The 15578-nt window shown below is 47.5% G+C and overlaps 1 non-coding gene across 1 annotated transcript; it reads left to right on the top strand.

The window, feature by feature from the left end:
* The first annotated feature begins 14559 nt into the window (after nt 1-14559).
* On the top strand, nt 14560-14634 carry TRNAS-GGA (transfer RNA serine (anticodon GGA)). The gene has a single exon. It is a non-coding gene; the product is annotated as a tRNA-Ser (tRNA).
* The last annotated feature ends 944 nt before the right edge of the window (nt 14635-15578 follow it).

Below are 15578 nucleotides of genomic sequence, written 5' to 3'. Positions count from 1 at the left end.
TTGTTGAATTTGAGAGAGTTAACTTCTAGTATCTGTTGGAAGCGGAAGTTAGATTTAGGGCCTGAATTTTGTTTAAAATATTTTGAAAAATTTGAAAGTGAGAAAAAATAGACCCACTTCGTTTACAAACTAAAAGCTCTTCATCAAAAACAGGTATCGCGGTTCTTCACACGGCATCTATTATAAGAGTCAAAGCGGACAAATTCGGTATGTCAAGTTGTATCTTACGTGAATTAGTGACGTAGTGCACAAGGGTTCTGCAAAAGCCGTATTTACGTCTTATTACAGCTTTTGTCCAAGAGACACGCTGCATTGCAAATGGCTTCAGATTAATTTTGACATCGTCTGAACGTGCACAGACATCCCAGCATTCGGGTGTCTTTTTTTTTCATGGGAGCCACCGTCTATGGAATGCGATCACCGGATCGGAAAACTGAACTCGTGGCTTCTTGCTCACAGGTAGCATATTGGTAGGCAACGTGAGATGCAAGTGCTGGAGCATTACATGTGAGTGCGTCTGGTGTGGTACACTCGCGACAGTTGCCAGCAACCGAGATACGAATAACATGTTGCAGTGCAGCAATTTCGCTATATTCAGCAGTAAAATGTAGACAGCCTTTCTTGGGGATTTTGATGCCATATCTTGAGGCCAATGCACCGCTGCCGCGGACAAGGTGTTTCTACGAATGCGCAATCCGACGTTGCCACGGCACAATCGGGCCACATATGTAAGCACCACGTGTGTTCGGCGCAGGGGGCAGCGTAGCAACTACGGTAATAAAGATGATAAGCAATAAGACGAGGAGCGAAAGCCTAAGTAAACGGCGCGTCGAGTCGGGCAAGTTTCAGCGCTAAGTGCACAGACAACGCCTCACCCAGAAATGCCAGTATGACAGCAAAGCACACACATCGACCGAGGCGTCCTCTGCCACACCATAGCTCCCCTCCCTTCAAGCGCTGGCGCGGTGCCTCAACTCTGTTTGTCCTTTCCGCCGCGGTAAAAGCCTTCCCCTTTAAGTGCAGCAAGCTCTCAAGTGCGGTAACACAGACACCTTCAAAACAGCAGCAAAAGAGCGGTACTCTAACTTGAAGGAGACCTTGGAAATTTTTTGGTAAAATAAAGTACATCAACAATATCCGCAGGGTGAACTCAGGCTTCTACTTATTTCCTCTCAAAGTGAAAAGAACAATGAGACACTAAGTACCACAAGAGATTGTGACATAATGCCAAGGCTTTCCAACAAGCCAATTTTTCTATAAACTGGACTAAGTTTCTGGACTAAAACCAATTTCTGTCGATGAGACGCGTTTCTTTTTCCTTTCGTTTCTCAGCAACACCTCATGGCGATCACACCAGCGCGAGAGGGGTAAAGCGTCAAATAACGAAAATGTGACGCGAAACTTTAGACAAAGAGCAAAACAAAACTGCTTTATTTGGGGAGGAGGAGCTGAGTGGAGATTACAGCACAAGCATGCAGCACAAGAGACTTTCAGAATTGCATGCACTCGTTGCTCTTCTCAGTCCATGAGTTTCTTATGATTTCCCAGGAATTACAATAGTGGCGTCACTCCTGCAGTGTGGTGCACGTTTTTAAATATTGAAGAAGCCACCAACACCACCCGGCCGTACCTTTCTGTAAGCGCAGCAATAAGACTGAAAAGTACAGCTAACAAACAATGCACCACTTTTCTTTTTACTAACACTTATATTGTTTCTTATTCTACAAGAAAAAACAGTACACAGCCTTTTTTACGAGTTATGAATGCGAAAGTATTAATGTCCAATTGAACGGCGCTGAGCGGTGCTTCGAGTTTCGCGCTGCAAGTAATGTACCATAGAGGTAAGTGCTGCCGAGTCAGCAAGCATCAGCAGCCTGCGGTGCCAACGCTGCATGCCACCGATGCGGCGATGAAATCTCCCCTCAAGCAAGATCTTGCGCGCTAGCGAAGAAATTCTTAGGTAAAGATTCTGAAAGTGCAGCGCAGTAACTCTCTCTCAAACGCTAGCGAAGGAGCAGGTGTTCCCTTTTGCCCGCTCTGCCAACGCCTCCTAGATAGAAGAAGCCCTGTGCACTTCGACCCGCCGTGATTGCTTAGTGGCTTTAATGTTGCGCTGCTAAGCACGAGGTCGCGGAATCAAATCCCGGCCACGGCGGCCGCATTTCGATAAGGGCGAAATGCAACAACACCCGCGGCACTCAAGATTTAGGTGCAAGGTAAAGATCATCAGGTGGTTAAAATTAATCCAGAGTCCCTCACTACGGCGTGCCTTATAATCATATCGTGGTTGTGGCACGTAAAACCCGATAATTCAATTTAATCCTGTGCACTTCAATATTTGACGTCATGCTACTTTTCCCAACTGCCATAGAATATAATGAGGATGCTCCCGGGTAAGGGTAAGGCGCGGTGATTTTGACGTCACCGCTTTCGTAACGCCGGGCTTGACAGTGTTAATTTCGGCCCAAGTAGCATGGCGTCATAAAGCATAGTACAAAGGCCTCCTATCGCTCTGCACCGTCGAGGAGCCGTCGTGCCAAAAGCGGGAGTGAGGGTGACATGGCGTCGCGCGGCTGCACTCTCCCCTCGAACAACACCTAGCGCGCCAGCGCGCCCAGCAGGTGTTTCCTTTTCTCGCTCTATAGAACAATTTCTAGCCACCATACCCGCGCTGCTCCGTCGAGGGGCATCTCGTCACATGGCGTAGCAGCCAATGGCCATACCAGTTTGGGTTTCGTTTCGTTGCTGCAAACGACAGAAGCCGGAAGTTTTTGTTCAGTGAGTCATTTGACACTTTCGAACCAATATCAAAAGAGAAAATGCACCTTTGCGCTATACAAAGCAGTACTCTGAATTGTGTGCGCCAGAGAACAACGAAGAAAGAAAATGGGTGTAAACTACGTGCTGCGCTTACTGGCGTCCAATTTCTCTCTAAAAACAAACGCACTGTAAAGACAAAACCGCAGTACGGTGTTAACAATTTCTGCGCCGCTTTCTTTAAATCATGAGCTACAAATTTCAGTATACAAAAAAATTCCAATGACACCGAAGCGAGTTGTGAGTTGTGAATGCGGAAGCTTTAGTGTCCAATTGAAAGCCGCTGTGCGGTCCTTCGAGTTATGAACTCCTCGCGGGCAAGCAAGCGCTTTGAGACGCTTGGCACGTTTTGATTGTGCCTTACTGAGACGAAGTTAGAGCGCAGGTGAGCCAAGCACTGTGCGGATGATGCAGGCTACCGAGAGCGAGAGCGATTTGTCGTCACGTCGATGCCCTCTGCCCTGTCTCAAAACCTGACGCACGGGGCAGGAGGTGTTCCTTTTCGCCCGCTCTGCTCCGTCGAGGCGCGCTTGTGAGGGGGCGTAGCAACCAAGGGAAATTTACGTGCCGTTTTGCTGCTACAAACGCCGGACGCTGGCTTTATCGCTCAATGAGCCATTTGACGCTTGCGCATCAAAAAGAGCCCTTGCATAGACTCATTTCACATGGTCTCATCCGTGCGCGTAATTGGTGCCGGGTAGCAAAATAAAGGAGCCGCCAGAAAGACTAGGCAGTCAAGGAAGAAACTATGGAAAGGACATCAATCGCACGAAAAAAAAAAAGGCGGTGGCACAAGCCAAGGAAGGGAAGACAAACTGGAGAGGAAAGACGGAAGATGCAGGGTGTGCAGTGGGTAGTGAATAAACGGTCATGATGCGTGCTGTGGATGACAAGATAAACGAGTGTGGATGAACCGCAGAATAAAGGAACACTCTTGGTCAGCACAGCGATGAACTAGGTTTGTAGGCTAACTCATAACCCTTCGGGCAGACTAGGGCACCACTGAGTCCTCATCGACAGCAACGAAGCGCTGAAGCACGAGAAAAGGAAGTAAAAGATATGAAACCGATTCGGCAGAGACACTTAAGACTGCTTAAGTGTGGGAAGGCGAAATCATTATACTGTTTCTAGGCTTCGCAACGCCATGAACGCCCTCATGTTATACAATCATGACGTGGCGCCACCTCCTTCCCTTTGGCGGCATCATCACGCGCTCAATGACGCACGCGCTACGCCACACTTTAGTCAGCCAGGTGGCTGCGACGTGACTTGTGCAATGACGCACGCACTAGGTACTTCTTCAATCAGCCAAAACCGTGCAGCCGCTATGGCATCGCTTCATTCTGCCTCTTGACACGGACGCGTTCGGACGCAAGATGTCGAGCTCTCAAAGAGCGGGTTCAGCGGCCGCGTCTGTCCGTGGTAACAGGTCTTCTGTAACCCCACCGGGCTTTCGGTATGTACACCGATTTTGCCATCAGGCGAAACTATGAAGGAATGTTTGTTTTTACACTGTGACGTTGCTGGGAGGCCATACCGCCTCGAAGATTTTCGTGACCCGCTGCAAGAACTCGGTGCGCTGAAAGACGTGAGCGGTATTGGGCCCTTCCAAATGATGCATGTGTGGATCATCAAGCTACGAATTCCAGAGGTAAAGGAAGTGCTCGTTAAAGCGGTGGCCTGGAGGTAAAAGAGCGCTTTTGCGCCGTCATTGACCCTCTACAGCAAGACATCCCACTCAAAGTGCGCTGGGTTCCATTCCGCTTTACCGGGGAAGTATTGAAGAGGGCTTTCGACCACTATGGCGAAGTGAAAGAAGTGCGACAAGAAGATTGGAAGGTGAGGGGCTTCTGGCAAGCCGAGGCTACCACGCGTATTGTGCGGATGACGCTCCGAAAGAGCTTAACACCGGACGCTCTACCCCATTTGTTCAAGATCTTTGGTGGCTCACTGCTGGTCGTCGTTCCCGGGACAGCTCCCATTTGCCTTCGGCGTCAACGCAGAGGACATATTAAAAGAGATTGCAGAGTGCCAAGGTGTTCTCAGTGCCGGGAATTCGGCCATGAAGCACATGATTTCGTGCGTACGTATGCAAGAGTTACTGGCAGCGCGCAACCTGACGAAGAAGGTCTCAAATTGATGGATGAGGAGGTAACGGAAAATCTGACAGCGCCCTTGGAAACGCCGGTTGAACAGGTGGCAAGTGTCGCGAGAAAGGTGGCAACGCCATCTGCATCGACACAGGACGACACAGCAGGAGAGAAAGAATGAACGCAGAGGAGAGGACACCGCCTGCACCCGAAGAAACGGACCATGGTTGTGACGTGTTTAACGTGAAGATGGACGCGCAGCCAGAGACGCCATATGAGACGTCGGATGAGACGGCCACTGAGGAGCCGGGCACACTTTCCAAGCGACACCGAAGTGGTGCTCCAGGTGAAGAGACGCCAGCGCACAATGCTCAACGCCTGGAGCCGCAGTGAATGGTGGTCCGGTCGACCCGGGCCGAGATGGGAAGTACGCACCAGTGCAATGGTTAGCGTCGCTCACCCGAGAAGGGCAGGCGACGCAGTGACTAACGCGACTGGCGTCGCGGGTGCCCGTTGAAGCTGTCGTGCCGACAGGGGCGCTCGGTTTGTGAAGGTTGCCATTTGCTGGGGGCCTTACCGTTGTTTTACTCTTGCTGTTTGAAATGGCTATGTCGTTAGCTCCATTGGCCGTGGGAATGCTTAACATTAGAGGTCTCAGAGCGAGACGGCGGCAGCGTAAGCTCCGACGCTTAATGTTGGAATAAGATTTAGATATATTGGCGATTCAAGAGACTAAAATAAAGAGTGAGAGTCAGACTCACGGTATTGTCACACAGTTTAGTGACCGCTATACTGTATGCGTTAGCCATGCTGTTGGCACAACGGCGTGTTGCTGTATGTTTACTAAGAAAGGTTTGGGCATAGTTGAAGCATAGTTATAAGTGGTCAGAGGGGACAATTCGCGCTGTGCAAGTTTGCATATTGCAACATAAAATTCCGAATATTATGTGTGTACGCACCAAAGAAAGTGAATGACCGGCTAAGTTTCTTTCAAGAAATATCGCAGTATATGAAAGCAGACAGATGTTTGATAGCGTTAGGAGATTTCAATTGTGTTTTGAGGTCGGACGATCGTTCGAGTGACGGATACTGGGCTGATAAGAGCATTGTCTTTCTTAGGGCCATTGGAAGAGCTCTGTTGGAGGAAATTGCACATTACGCGAATGGAGGCCAATAATCGGCATTAAACCCATATTTAAGGCAATATAGCCATGCAAGGTTCGACAGAGATTATATTTCGCAAGAAATCGCCCCACTGTGATGATTACAAGGTGCTAAACACAGCATTTAACGACCGTTGTTTAATAGATTTCACAATAGGGGAAAAGATCACCTTAAAACCTAGCATTAAATGGGAAACATGGAAATTAAACTCTTAAAGGACAATCAATTTCTAGAAAGTGTACGCACAGAAATTGCTAAAGCAAGTAATGACTGGGAAAAAGGGTGGAGTGAGAGATGGGAGAGCTTTAAAGAAGTCGTAAAAATGAACGCCATAGAGCGAGCAGTACGAATACGTTTTGAAGAGAGCCAAGAAGAAAATAACTTTTAAGACATGCTTCAGGAATTGGTGGATGCTGAAACTGCAACATCAGGCACCTTTATGGAAGAAATAAGGGAAACAAAGAATAAAATTGAGGCTATCGACACGGAAAATACCATGGCGGGCTTGTTCGCGCACGAGTGGAAAAGATCTTGGCTGATGAAATGCCAACAGAGCGTGCTTTGGGAACAGAAAAAGTATGCGAGGAGAAACGAAATAGTTGAAATAGAATACAAAAGGAAAATATATGGAGATGCCTAAGAAATCAATTATGCCTTTAAGGAATATTACAAAGAGCTCTTCAAGTGTTGAATACCGAGCAAGCCTGGGTATGAAAGCCATTTTCTAACCACTCTACCTAGGTTAGACGCCGAAGAAACAGAAAGATTATCAGAAGATATCACAACAAAGGAGATCGAAATGTCCATCGAAGGCCTTAACCCTGGAAAATCGCCAGTACCTGACGGTTGAACCGCAGTTTTTTACAAAGCCTTTTTCTCCAATGGCCATCGTATTAGAACGTGTTTTTATGGAGGCGTATCAAGAAGGTCGTCTACCACCGTCCTTTGAAAGGGCGTATGCAGTCTTGATAAAAAACATTGCCTGTGGTTTAGCTCTGGTTCACTCTAGTTGAATTGCGAAAGCCAGAGCTGCATGGCTACGCTTGTGGTGTTAGCTTGTGGTTAAGCGTTTGGTTTAGCTCTATTGTATAGACACGTCAAGACACACTGTTCAGGCAACGACTAGGCTTTTATTCCTTATACCAATGAAGACGCTGCGATGATCAATGATGTAGTGGGACTTGGTTTGCATTGTGCTGACGACGTGCTCCGTTTTAGCTGCATCGGCGAGTCACCGTGTCTCGAGTGTTCTTGCACGTTCTTCATCGGTTTCCTCGGCACGTCGTCTACGCAGCGACTCACTTCGACGCTCTGAGCTTGAGGGTTCTTCTTCGGTTGCCGCAGTGTGCAAGCGAGCTCGTCTAGCTGCATCGGCGAGACGCCTTGTCTCGAGCCTTCTTGCACATTCTTCGTCCGTTTCCTCGGCACGTCGTCTACGCAGCGCGTCATTCCGACGCTAGCTTGAGGGTTCTTCTGTTGCCGCAGTGTGCAAGCGAGCTCGTTTAGCTGCATCGGTGAGCCACCTTGTCTCGAGCCTTCTTGCACATTCTTCCTCCGTTTCCTCGGCACGTCGTCTACGCAGCGTGTCATTCCGACGCTCTGAGCTTGAGGGTTCTTCTTCGGTTGCCGCAGTGTGCAGGCGAGCTCGTCTAGCCACATCGGTGAGCTGTCTTGTCTCGAGCCTTCTTGCACATTCTTCCTCCGTTTCGTCGGCACGTCGTCTACGCAGCGTGTCATTCCGACGCTCTGAGCTTGAGGGTTCTTCTTCGGTTGCCGCAGTGTGCAGGCGAGCTCGTTTAGCCGCATCGGTGAGCTGTCTTGTCTCGAGCCTTCTTGCACATTCTTCCTCCGTTTCCTCGGCACGTCGTCTACGCAGCGTGTCATTCCGACGCTCTGAGCTTGAGGGTTCTTCTTCGGTTGCCGCAGTGTGCAGGCGAGCTCGTTTAGCCGCATCGGTGAGCTGTCTTGTCTCGAGCCTTCTTGCACATTCTTCCTCCGTTTCCTCGGCACGTCGTCTACGCATCGTGTCATTCCTACGTTCTGAGCGTGAGGGTTCTTCTTCTGTTGCTGCAGTGTGCAAGCGAGCTCGTTTAGCTGCATCGGTGAGCCGCCTTGTCTCGAGCCTTCTTGCACATTCTTCCTCCGTTTCCTCGGCACGTCGTCTACGCAGCGCGTCATTCCGACGCTAGCTTGAGGGTTCTTCTGTTGCCGCAGTGTGCAAGCGAGCTCGTTTAGCTGCATCGGTGAGCCGCCTTGTCTCGAGCCTTCTTGCACATTCTTCCTCCGTTTCCTCGGCACGTCGTCTACGCAGCGTGTCATTCCGACACTCTGAGTTTGAGGGTTCTTTTTTGGTTGTCGCAGTGTGCAAGCGAGCTCGTTTAGCTGCATAGGTGAGCAGCCTTGTCTTGAGCCTTCTTGCACATGCTTCCTCCGTTTCCTCGGCACGTCGTCTACGCAGCGTGTCATTCCGACGCTCTTAGCTTGAGGGTTCTTCTTCGGTTACCGCAGAATGCAAGCGAGCTCGTTTAGCTGCATCGGCCAGCCACCGTATCTCGAGCCTTCTTGCACATCCTTCCTCCGTTTCCTCGGCACGTCGTCTACGCAGCGTCTCATTCCAACGCTCTCGAGAACTAAAAGCGGTCTCTACCGCAGTTGAAGAGTCACTCCGGGACGTGGCACGACGTCATCTAGCCGCATCTTCGTATACGACGATTCGCGAGTCGGGCGGCGCGTTCTTCTGGCGTCTCTTGAGCGCGTTCCCTCTTCCTCGCTTCGTTCTGTCGCTGTTGCGTCTCTTTCGCGCTCTCCACAACGACAATACATTGAGGAGAAGTGCATATATATATATATGCCCCCCATTAGGCGACACCTCCTCTCCCTCTACCCCAGCGGAGCACATATGGTGGAGCGAGCGGCGACGGCAGCGGCGTCGACGGCGGCGCCATCTGTTGGAGCGTGGCTGCGGCGCTGCTAGGCAACGGCGGCTCAATGTCGCTCGTCGGCCACGGCATATGGCATACGGCATACGGCTGTCTGCATACGGCATACGGTGCGACGAGCCGAAATGGCTCGCTGACTGGCGTAGTAAAGCTTTCGCTTTAAAAGCGATGACGCGAATAAACTTAAGGAGCAGGCTACAGGTCAATTATGCTGACAAACGTAGATTATACAGTTTTATTGAAATATTTGTGCGGAGACTACAAGGGGTTATTGGTGCTTTAGTAGGACCGCGTCAGACCTGCGCGATAAGAGGGAGGGCTATGTTTACTAATATTCATGTGGCTCGCAGCATTCTTGAAAGTTCTGATGCAGATTTTAGGAAAGTTGCTGTGTTACAAATTGATCTAGAAAAGGTATTCGACAGGGTATGTCACAATCTCCTGTTTACAATTCTTTGTTATGTCGGAGTTGGATCACGGATAGCACAGGGAGATAAAATGGTATACAATAATTGTACAACTAACCTCATTATCAGCCATAAGCTAACTGAAAGGATTGAAGTGCGTTCCTCTGTTCGTCAGGGGTGCCCCTCTTTTGTTCGCAATATATTTGGAGGCTGTCTGTAAAAGAATTATTGATAGTCCGGATATGCGTGGGGTGTGAGGTCACACCCTAGAAGGGTGTGAGGTGCGTTTATTAGCTTACGCTGATGATGATGATGTTTTCTGCGTCGATGAGGAGAGTGTTCGAGCGGCCATGGAAATTATACGTGCGTTTTGTGACATAACGGACAGCAATATAAACGTGAATAATTGTTTCGGTTTTTGGCATGGCCAGTGACAAACAACGCCGCGTGTTTTTGAAAGTATGCAGTGGGCGCCTGGGATTTATTTTGGTGTACCGTTAGGCACACATCGAGATACCAAAGATTTATGGAATGGCAAAGTGCAGGAATTAAAAGCTCAAACTGATTAGTGGGCCGGGCGTGACCTCTCCATATTCGCACGTGCAGCTATTTGCAGAATCTTCTTGGTGAGCAAGCTGTGGTATCTCATGCAACTCTTGAGCTGTTCCCGATTCAATATTAGAAATTCCATAGAGCATTCGCTGTGTCTCTGTGGCAGTCTGAATATGAAAGAACAAGCAGGAACAACTTCTTTCGCAAGTTGGGCCAAGGGGCCTTGTCATTACCGAATTTGTACCTAAAGCAACAGGTTTCTAGATTTTTGTTCGTACGAGGCGCGACAACCCTTTCTTGCGAAAGTCCGATTGAGCAATGTCTTACCTAACTTTGGGTGGGTGTTACGCAACGAGTAAATTTTTACGTCAGGTGGTCGTAGCATTTAGACTTTTAAACCACCACTTTTCCATAGTCTATTTGGCTACAGTGAGACGCAAGCAGATAAGCTCGGAATTAATTGGCATTATGTTCCCAGAATCACTAGTTAATGTACCGCGAAGGTCAGGTGAAAGATGTGCTAAAATGTGTGAAACGAATGATTGTACCACGGGGGATGAAAATATCCTTTTTTAATCTACATACTAATACCTTGCTTGTGAAAACACAGCTAGAAGAAAGAGGGGACTATTTACCATGCAGGGTGAACTGTTTGATTTGCAAGAAACCAGAAACTATAGAACATGGTTTTCTAGACTGTTAGAGTGCGGTCTTCTTTAGGGATATTATGCAAAGAACTATTATAAAAGAATTGCCGTTAACACCACATGGTGTTCGTTACTTGACCACAGTGCAAGACAGTATACCTATGACATGTTCTTTCTTCTCGGCCTTCACAGTATCTGGAGAAACCGCATGGATGTAAGGAATTGTGATATAAATGTGAGAACAGTAATCTCCTACTTTGCTGAAAATATGAGTAAACTACGGGAAGTGTTTCAGACATTAGCGTATGACGATGAACTTTTGTTATTGATGGATGCCCTTACCAGAATGAAAGTTTTGTAATGTGAACCGCAACCTCAAAGCGCAACGGTGGGAAAGTGAATATCGTCAGATAGTGGCAGCAGTGTGTATTGATGTATTTGCCGATTGTCTGGAAATAAAGAAAAAAGTAAAGAAAAAGAAGAGCCGCCATGGCGTTGGGAAATCGTGCTCGTCTCGCACCCCGGAGGCCCGGGTTCGATTCCCATCGGGTCTGAAGTGTACTTAATATCTTTTTCGAAGCCGCTAATTTACTTTGTTTACAGGAACCTCCCTGAGAAATCTGACGTTAGTCCGACCATTCCTGGCGTGTTTTTTTTTTCTATTTGCCGCCGTCAACCATTTTTGGTACCATCGATCGGTCACGCCGCCGACTACGATGGATGTTCGCGTAATGAGACATATAATGATTTCGCATTATTAAGAGAAGCGGCAATGAGAATCAAGGCGAATGTTCACGTAATACGAGACGGAGCACAGTAAGGATAGACGAGGTTATAAAGAAAGCACACCGACAATGGAAATATGAAAGAAGACTTACCAAAGGGGCAGACGAAGCAGAGGAAGGCGACGAGGGATGTCACCTTTCTCGCGCGAGCAGCCGTTAAGGCCCTGTACTATAATTACTTCCTACGTCAGTCTACCTAACTACTGCTAGATTGAGGAGATATGTGATTGCTCGAGACTTTTTGAACTCAGCAATACCGAATTTTTCAGGATATCGATACCTCCTATTCCCTTAGCCCAGAAATTCCTTTCACACCAGTAAAACTGAAGTAATTTTTACGCGATCACGCTGTCGAACATCAGAATTGAACTTTTATCGTCACAGGGCTCGTCTGGCTCACTCCCCTCTGCGACCAATCTGTGCAGAAGGTGAGACCATAGATCATTCATTCTTATTCTGCCGCCGTTTTTCTTCTTTAAGGATATACATTTTAGAGTCAACGCTCAGGAAACTTGGTCGAAATTTTTGCATTCTAAATATTATTTCTTTAGCAGCCTCTTCTCTTGGAAGCTACCACAGGGATATCTGATCAGCCATGGAGGAATTTATATTTGTGTCATGGCGATTCTCTTAAATTCTACAATCGTTATTTTTATCAATTTCAACCTGACACTTTTACCAATTTTCATGTTCAAATTCTTTGCCTCATACATCGCTAAATGAAAGCATGTATACAGCTGCGCTGAAATTTCGCATTAAGGAGTATCGTAATCATCGGTGAATTTTTTTTCGTTTATTTATCTTGTTTGTTCGTGACAGAGAGCACGAGAAAGTGCAGAGAATATTATTAACTTGAAGATAACTATCCTATACGTTTGGGAGCTGTAAGACACGGTCAAGAAATATGATTATAGTAGCGTTCCTAATCCTCTTATGGTTTCAAGACAAATTTTCTATAGGCGCAAACACATCCTTGATATATATGGACTAGTCGAAGATAAAATTCAGAATATTTATCGCAGGTGTTTTGTGCCGATTTTTATGGTTTTCTGCTCCTGATTTACTCGTACCGTTTCGTATTAAGCAGCAAAGTCATGGAAGACTGGCGCTGTAGGACAGGTCCTGTAGATCGAAAGCGACTATAGATGCTAGGGATGTTACATGTCACTATCGAGGAAGTAAGGGGGCACTTGAAACGTCGCGCGTAAAAAACGCGGACAGTAGCAAGTAACGAAGATACGCACAAATGGGCTTGTTCAGGCTGTACATATATTCTGTGTAACACCGAGCACAGCCTCACTTGCGGGCAAACACGAAAACAATGGACTGGAGGTCTGTTCCGATAGACTGCGGCACAAAGCTTCATAATTTTGCGAGAGTACAAAAATCGCTGGCTGAATTACCGCTATCCGTGAAAAAACGAAGCGTTCGTAACATCACATCTCATCATCATCATCATCATCACCATCATCATCAGCAGAAGCAGCCTGGTTACGCCTACTGCAGGGCAAAGGCCTCTCCCATACTTCTCCAACTACCCCGGTCACGTACTAATTGTGTCACTAATTGTGTCACTACTAATTATCATGTGCATCACATCTACACGGAGCCGAATTCAGTGGTTTCAACAGCCAGTGACTTTTTTTTCTTGTCATTTTCTTTTTGATCGCTGAGCTTGTCTGGCTTAGTCACGGTTTGCTCCGTGGCTTTGACAGGTCCGATATGTTACATGCGTACCACAACGCTAGGTGGCAATAGTACTGTATAATATTTTTATTATTATCATACAACGTTTGCGTTATCACAGTTTGTTATTTTTGCAGTCAATTAATAAAAACTACTCAATTATCAAACAACTTTCCTAAAGCTGTAAACAAACAATTGTCTTCGTCAACTTGAATACGCATCGGTGGTTTCCAATGACGACTATAAATCCAACAATAAAGCCATGGAACTGGTTTCGAAAAATTTGTGAAGCATATGCTATCACTGCTTTATTAAACCCTGTATGGCTCTTTCATTTTTTCTAAGATCCGCACCATCACTTTGTTGCCGACGGAACTCCTTTGTGTTATCCTGACCTCTGCCCCAAATTACTTAGTTGAATCTTGTTTGTTGAATCCGTTGCATCCATTGGCCTCAAACAGCTTACCCTGTTTCACATTCACGCAGACTATGGAGATACTGTGCAGGAGTATACCAATGGCTCTGTCACGCCATATGCATCCACTGCTTCCTTCGTCATCCCAGATATGATTGTCACACGGCGGTTTACACTACACCATAGATCAACATCAACTGCGGAAGAACTTGTTGCTATGCTGAAGACACTTCGTTTCTCTCCGAGGAGCCTCCTTGTACATGGACGATATTCCGCGATTCCAAGCCAGCTCTTCAAACCATTGACTGTGTCATCAGACGAGGTCCGTATTATTCAATGGCTATAGAACTTGCAGAGCACCTCGACCATGCAAATAGAAATGGTCATAATATCACCTTTCAATGGATAGCTGCCCACTGTGGCGTGATAGGGAAGGAACAACCACACGCTGAAGCGAAAACTACTTTAAATAATGGTTCCTAAGTACACATTCCGTTCTGACGAACACACACAAATGCCCTACTCCGTTGCGCATTGCGCAACAGTACTGGAGCACTGGACCCAACCAGATCGACGACACAAGCGAGTGCATAAATGGCACCAAGAAATGAAATTTCGCATGCCTCAATATCTCATATGATGCCAAACAAGCATGGTGCACCGGATTCGCCTTGGTGTCGCAATCGCCCTGCATTATACACATTTCATAAGTCGCAGTGATACTAGACCAAATTATTTATACTGTCAGCTACACAAGTACTTGATCATATATTTTGACTTTGACCCACGTACGCGAAAGAACGACAGAAACTAGTCTCTTCCATTGCAAACGTCGATAAGAGGCCTCTATAAGACGAGTTTCGTTTAGGGCCTTGGCCTAATGCAAAGAGTGCAGCTCCGATAACAAGTGCCGCTATAGCCTTTCTACAAGCCTCCACCTTGCGGGTTTCCACCTCCTTCTCTCCACCTTGCGGGTTTCCGCAGAACTACTACGTCAAAGTCTCGCCTTTGCTTCGCGTTGTCGACAAATTCGACTTCGCCCTGCCATCTGCTAGCCGCCTGGTTAGCTCAGATGGTAGAGCGGCTGCCCCGGAAAGGCGGTGGTCCCGGGTTCGAGTCCCGGACCAGGACGAATTTTTCTTCAACTATGAGGCTTTTCTTTCGAGGAACCCGTATGGGTTTCCTTTGTAGCAATTGCTACGAACGGGTGGACGTCTGATTTTCCCTTTATTCATTACTTCTCTCCACCTTGCGGGTTTCCGCAGAACTATTACGTCAAAGTCTTGCCTTTGCTTCGCGTTGTCGACAAATTCGACTTCGCCCTGCCATCTGCTAGCCGCCTGGTTAGCTCAGATGGTAGAGCGGCTGCCCCGGAAAGGCGGTGGTCCCGGGTTCGAGTACCGGACCAGGACGAATTTTTCTTCAACTATGAGGCTTTTCTTTCGAGGAAAATCCCTGGCCCAAGAACGCGTGACTGCCAGGTGAGTGAGGCAGATTCAGAAAGACGCGCACACAGCAAATGGAATGCTGATGAAAATTGCTAAACCATATTCGAAATCATTTTATACCTGCAAATTTACCTATCTCGAGTAATTCTCGAGATTGTGGACAACTCCATGGTTTCCGAGAATGAGGATACCGTAATGTACGTTGCCTAGATGGTCGCCTGCGAGCTCCCGCGTACCCAAGGAGGAGGAGTTCTTAAGCAAAATAAACGAGCGGAGGTCGATCGGAAGAGCGTGTCTCCGGCTCCGTATACTCCTCACCGAGATTAAAGGGAGAGACAGCGAAAAGGAAAGCTAGATGGCAGTTGACGGTGCAATAGTACAATTAACTATGCGAGTATACACGCATTGTCCTATATGCGGTATGTGCACTATACGCGAACTATGCGCAGGGGTAATGCGTTCACGTAAAAACGTTCTCCCGCAGACACATTTCGCACATTCTCATCCCCATCCCACTTGTTCTAAAGGTGAGCGTCTAAGCCTCTCCCGCACAGGAACCTCAGCAGGGACATAATGGCACTTTGGGACATAATGGCGCTAACCCGTCTCCATGCGCCCAAAATCTTCT

The sequence above is a fragment of the Dermacentor variabilis genome, chromosome 2 (assembly GCF_050947875.1).
Source record: "Dermacentor variabilis isolate Ectoservices chromosome 2, ASM5094787v1, whole genome shotgun sequence".
NCBI lineage: Eukaryota > Metazoa > Arthropoda > Arachnida > Ixodida > Ixodidae > Dermacentor > Dermacentor variabilis.
Note: the sequence above shows the minus strand (reverse complement) of the source record. Positions and strands in the feature narration are given on the sequence as shown.